Source organism: Nematolebias whitei, chromosome 4 (genome assembly GCF_014905685.2).
Source record: "Nematolebias whitei isolate Nwh7 chromosome 4, NemWhi1, whole genome shotgun sequence".
Taxonomy (NCBI): Eukaryota; Metazoa; Chordata; class Actinopteri; order Cyprinodontiformes; family Rivulidae; genus Nematolebias; species Nematolebias whitei.
In genome coordinates, this window is record NC_056501.1 from 20,528,066 (window position 1) to 20,534,647 (window position 6,582).

A 6,582-nucleotide genomic window follows, 5' to 3' on the forward strand; every position below is an offset into this window, starting at 1 on the left:
GAGACTGAGCTGAAAACAGCACCTCAGACTGAGGAAGTCTCTTGGATGAGAGACGAAACGTTTCTAGATTTTTTTGCTTTGTTTTGTTTTTTGTTTTTTTGAATGTCCAGAGGACCAGATTGAACTTTTTTGGATGGAGCTAGGTTGTTGAGGGTTTTGTAGCTTAGAAGTAAGATTTAGATTTTGATCTTAAAGCAATTGTCTACTCTAAAATACTCTATCCCAGTGTGAAAGAATGCCATAATAGCTAATAGTAAACCTCTATACTCTTACATGACACCATTTGTTTAGTTTGTTTCTGTTTAACCAACTAAAAGATGCATACAAATGCACATGTTAAACACAGACCCACTAAAAAGGCTGTGTGTGTATATATATGTTTGTGCTGAGGCTGCAAATATAGCAAGCTGCCTGATCAGTCTATCCAATCAGCACACAATTTTACTCAACTCTCAATAAAGATTCAGTCTGTCAAAATTAATTTATGTTTCTCCAAACTGAGGTGATTCAACAGGTTAAATAATAGTTGTTTCAATTGTTCACAACTGTTCTACTAAACGTACTGATGCATGCTCAATATTCCAGGTGGAAAAATCAAACAAAGTTAAGTCAGGTCATCTGGAAGAAGAAGAAGAATCCGTCCACATGATCTTACTTAACCTTGTTTGATGTTCTACTAAACCCCACTTCAAAAAAATCTCAACTATTGCTTTAAGTTTTACCGAGATTTTAACCAGGGACCAATGCAGACATGTTCCTGTTTTTAGTTTTCTACACTCGCCTTAAAATCTAGCTGTTTTTTGTTACTTTTCTTTTTTTTTTGCCATCCTATTTGTTAAAAAAATAATAATACTGAATTGTATGACTTTTTATTACTGTTTATTGTTGTCGCCGTTGTCCATTGTTGTCATCATTCTTTGTTGAAATCAGGTCTTTTGTAAATGAGTCCTCGAGGCTCAATGGGATTTACCTGTCTAAATAAAGGTTGAATGAAAAAACCTATTCTGCCCTTCAACAAATTAAAGCTTCTTAAGAAATACATTTGGGAGAGAGTCTTGTTTAACATTGTCCATGAGCAACTCTGCAGCAGCTTATTGGACTAAAAAAATAAATAATTGAACTTAACAGCACCTTTGAGAAAAAAAAAAAAGATCTCTCTAGAAAAAATCTAACACTGTGACAAATTATGTTACAAACCTGGATGGACATTTCAAGAGACTGCATTTGCACCTTAAAATTACTTTGTATTGGCTCAACCTATTTGTTTGTCAGGTAGTAATGGAAAAATAACGAAAAAATTGAACTGGAACATTGGTACATAATCAAATATTATTTAAATAACAAAATTATTGCAGATTGTGTTGTGTGATGCTACCTGACCAAAAACTTTCAGGATTTTACCCCCCAAAAAAGAAGCACATCAACTTTTCTCAGAAAGATGTGCAGCTCTAAAGAACCTAAAGGTCTTTGTTCTCCATCTATTTTAGACAAAGATAAATCAAAATGTGAAAATTACAATTTGTCAAGGTCAGTCAGAAGTTGAAATGACAGTTTTTAGACTTGTTTGTTTGCTTTTGTTATTTTTGATAAATTCAGTAATTGTTGTGAAGTCCAGCCTGCATTTAATCTGACAGAAACAATTACCTCCGTTAACACCAGAACACCAGTGATGCATCACTGCCACAATCCCGGGAGACGGGAGCTGTAATGGCCGACAATTTGGTTAACATTTACTGTAACTGCAAAAATACACAACTATTATGATACTTATCTCACAAGATATGATGACGAAGAATGCCTTGGGGATGAGGTAATCAAACTCAGACGGGACACCTCTAGCTTTTAGCCTGTCATTTACCACCACAGCACACTTTCCTGTTGTTCGATATCCAACCAAAGCAAGCCTTGAGATCTGCATTGATTTCAGTGGGGTCCTCTTTGCCAGTCCTGCCCCTCACGCCTTTTGCTTGACCCACTTATTTTCTCATCTTTCCTTGTTTTCTCAGGAGAGTTATGCTTGCACGCTGCTTTTCCCATTACAGCGTGAGTGGAAGCGGGCCAAGTATGATTGCATTGTATAGCCTCTCTCCTATTCTCTCTCTTCATGACTCACACCAACACACACTCTTGCTACCTGAATGAGTTAGGTGATACCAGTTCAGTCAGCCAACAAATAAATCACCAGACAAATTGACATATACGCCACAGGAGAGGCCGTCTTTAAAGGAGGTGTTGAACACTGCATGTACTATAAAGATTTTAGCCTTGATGAGTATTGACAAAGCACTGTGTTTAAACCAAACCGGTTCCAAAAATATATGACTGACCATATGGCTCTGGACAGCTCCTTTCGCCTCGCTTAGTGTTTGTAGAGCTTATAAAGACTCACAATGTTAGTGCATCAAATCAGATTCTAAAAGCTACACAAGCCTCCAGATAGCAGAAAGGCTTTTACAACTAAAGTTTTGAACTGAAGTTTCTTCTTTTTTTCCACCTTTACCTCATCAAAAAGATGGAATAGGATGCTAGACTTTAATGTCTGTTCACAGCAACTCATACAGTTCCACTGACAGTAATTATAAAATATTGTAGCTACAGTAAAAGTGGATGAGGGTAAACCATAAAGAATCAGTGATTGATAGCAGAAGTGGGGCCATCCTTTAGTTTCAGTTTGCCACATAAAAATGTAATTTCCCAACATACAGTGGGAGCCAAATGCAAGAAAGCTAACAAAAGGACCATGTATGCTGTAAGAGCACCAAAATACCTAATGATAAAGCACATGTCTGCAATACATTCTAACCCAGAGTTTCACAGGTTGCCCAAGGCTGTCTCACATATATGATCCAGCTGGAAGACCGACAGAACATATATTTTTTTCTGTGGCACTGTTTTGTAATTTACTGTAGTGTAGTGGGAAACCTTAGAGGCAAAGTTTGAAATTTTCAGCATCCAGGCCCCAAAGCAAAAAGTTCTAGCATTGAAATGCATATCAAAGTTGGAGTCGTTTTGGTTGAATCATGAAAATAATGTTATACAAAGTCCCATGCATTATCATGAGATGGTGAAGGACAGTATGTGTTGGGAATGATTCTCGGCTACACCAAATTTGAGCTCAGTAGGGTTAGTTTGTCACACCCAGTGAATACATTCTGAGTGTTTCTTTAAAGTCTGCTTTTTTAGTACTTTGCTAGCATACAAACAGACTAATAGGGTTGACTTTTCAAGTTCAAGGTTCTTTATTGTCATTTGTATCACACGTGGTACATGAGTGATGTACTCAAGGCCCCAGTTACACCCCAAAATAGCAAAATTATAAAATATAAAAAGAAACAGTATAAAAGGACATAAGATACACACTGTTACGCTAAACGATATGCTAATAGATCTAAGATATACGCTATATTTACCTGGCAGGGGAGATACCATGATTATGAAGGTGATTCACCCAGGGTGAGGCTCAGCCATTGCACTCCGATTGTGCTGACCCCTTGGAATTCCCCAAATGTGGGAAACTTGATTGCATAATTTCTGGTATTTTTTGATAATACCAAAGATTTAAGCTAAAATTGCATGCAAAATATAATGCAAAACAATATACATACAGTACATGGGATATGTGTTGGGGATTGACTCTAATCACCTATATCACAAACATTGAGTAATATCTGGAAATTTGACCGAGTTATAGCCATTTTGGTGTTTTAGTGTCATGTTGAGTAGGGTTGACTCGAAAAGAATCGGTACATCCAATGATCACATTCTGAGAGATTCATTTAATTCAAATCAGTGGTTCATGAGATGTTTTGCTAACAGATAGGGACACAACATGGCAAAAACAACATAACCCAGCTTTTAGCAGCTGTCGATAGAAATCAAAAATCGTTTACCAAGAAATGTCAATAATAATAAAGATAAATACAAAAAACTATTTAACTTACAAATTTGTCAGGAGCTTTGGGATTGTCTTATACTGTCAGGCGAAGGGTAGCAGGATTCAGAGCATGCAGAGTTTAGGGCTGGAGTTTAGGTTTCTTTGGAAAGCTTCTTAATATTTCTTAATAGGGCTGAAACAGGCTTGAGGCAAGTCAGTGGAGATTCCCTCTTCCTCCTCTGGATTATCATTTTTAAGCAGCTTCCTTGGGAACATCCAGAATGGGAATTTTCTAAGCTAGAAATGTGGGGGAAAAACAGAGATCAGACCGTGTCTATTTTCTTATTTCACCAATTTACCTCATCTCATAAGGTAACCAGAATGGACTCCTCATTCAAGAATATATCAGACCATTTACCCTCAAACCCAAATAAAAAATAGTCTTTACTTTATCCAGACAAATACTCTGATTTTAACCTATTCAGTTCATTTACTGGTACATTGTTGTTCTACATATGATGAGGGAATAGCAAATCGATAACAATGAAGAGTATATTTCTGAAAGAATGCATATACCTTATTTTGTTTGGAAAAAACAAAACAGAAATTCATATAAAACTGTAATCAGGAGGGACAAGAAAAAAACTATGTTAAGCCACTCACTCCTCTTTCATGCATTTTGCACCAGGTAAACATATGCAACAAGCCAAATTCTCAAGAGCAAGTTTCTATCTTAAACTGAAACTGATTGTGAAATTACAATTCAGTATTACTATTGATCTTTGGTAGAAACTACATTTCAAAGAATGCATCATGTGGAGGGGTTGCATTTTCATCCCCACTGTGCCATAGTCACGCTCACAAGACAAAGTCTCCTGTGCTGTTGTAGGGTGAAATATCTGAACTGTGCATGTGTTTTGTCAGATTTTTCTTGCACGGCAATGGCATTTCTGATTTTCAACTATGGCAGAATTTGAGCAACAACTGTGATTCCTCTCTTTGCTGCTTTAATGTTTAAAGAAGACATGCAATTTGAATTGCTGCAGAGCTCATCAATATGAAATTGCACCAGTGCAGGGAAACAAAATGTAAGGAGGTAGCCCGAACATCTGGTATGCCTCTTCTGCACACCAGTACTCCATTATGCACCACAGAATAGACAGAGGTAGACTTTCTGGGGATAAAAACATAAATCTATGTGCTTCTGTACCTTTTGGGGGTTTTCTTATGACGAGCAAACAACCTTGAAATACACAACAAAGTACTGTATAAGCAAATTAAGTCTGAGATGAAAACGTCTTTTTTAGAGAACAAATAAGGAAGGAGTATTTCATTTATTTAAAGAAACTATGAATACATTAGTCAACTCACCAAAATAAAGTGTTTTAAAGATTTGCTGATAACGATTTGCACCGTTTCAATCAATCAAACAGTGTTTACACATTTTCAGCCAAGGTAATGTTTTTTTAATGATGTGAAATAAACCAATCTGCTAACTAGCATGAAGCGCTCCGTATTCATCCTGGGAAAATTTTGGGGAGCGTCTGAGCTTGTTATCTGTCACTCAAATGATGATCCAATAGCATCAATAATGCTTCTAAAGCCCACCCGTTGTCTTCTGCACACACAGCCTGCTGTGCTCGAAGATGTGTCTGCAGCAGCAAATTATTAAATTGTATTTTTCATTCTCAAGGGTTGTCAGCAGTCTTGCAACAAATAGAATTTCCCAATATGATTTTGATTACCGGAGGGAAAGTGAAAAAGAAGATCTTAACTGGTAAATAGGGATACTCCTGGTAGATCTTGTAGACATATATGATTACCTGCTTAGTTCTATTTGTTGATGTCAGCCAGACTCAAATTTAACTCCTAATTGAGCTTCCTTCTAACAGAAATGTTTCTCAACGGAAAGAAATAATTTGTATGTGGAGACAGTCAGAGTTCAATAGACATTCTGTCATTGACTCCTTCAGCTGATAAAACGTGCAAGGCAGCAGGGCGAGAAGGAGCCATTTGCAGAGTTGACAGATCCCATCATGGATGACTTTAGCATACCTGAGAGCTGCTCTTTTCCTGCCGTCTGCATGCCCTCTGCAAGCGATAGGGGCGATGAATCAGATTTTATGGGCCTTCAGGATGCCAGCAAGGCCAATCCATGTGAATCGCTGTTAAAATCTGACATTACTTGACCAGATCCACTTAACAAGTTCCAGACCGTGCTACACCCACAGAACAGACGTATTTGGATTTTTCTGTAATACAAGTTGCTCTCATAAGCTTCTGGCTGAGTTCCTGCAAGTCAAACTTGGCTGTTCCAGTTACAGCAGAAAACAAATAATTTTCCCTTGCAGTTCAGTTCGTGATCTGAACTCAGTTTGGTCGCTGACTTTTCACCGAGGCTTCGAAAGCTGGAAAAACAAAAGCTTCTGATCTCGAGGCTCAGTTATGGGTGATTTTTTTTGGGTAAAACTTGTTTTTTGCTTCATGCAGCAGCTCTTAGCAGCACATGTTCTCAACTTGAATTCTTACCTCAATTAAAAGGCTACTTAAAAAGAAAATATTGAAAAAAAAAGGTTATTGTTTTTTGAATTTGATTAGTTAATCTTTTTAAAAGTTGTTTCATCTAACCAGGATAATCACTGTGAAAAATCATATCATGTCGCTGCTGATCTTTCATGTTGCTGCTGATCTTTCATGTTGCTGCTGAT

The 6,582-nt window shown here is 37.2% G+C and overlaps 1 pseudogene; it reads left to right on the top strand.

The window, feature by feature from the left end:
* Positions 1-3,402: 3,402 nt before the first annotated feature.
* LOC119409193 lies at positions 3,403-3,557 on the top strand (annotated as a pseudogene).
* Positions 3,558-6,582: the final 3,025 nt, after the last annotated feature.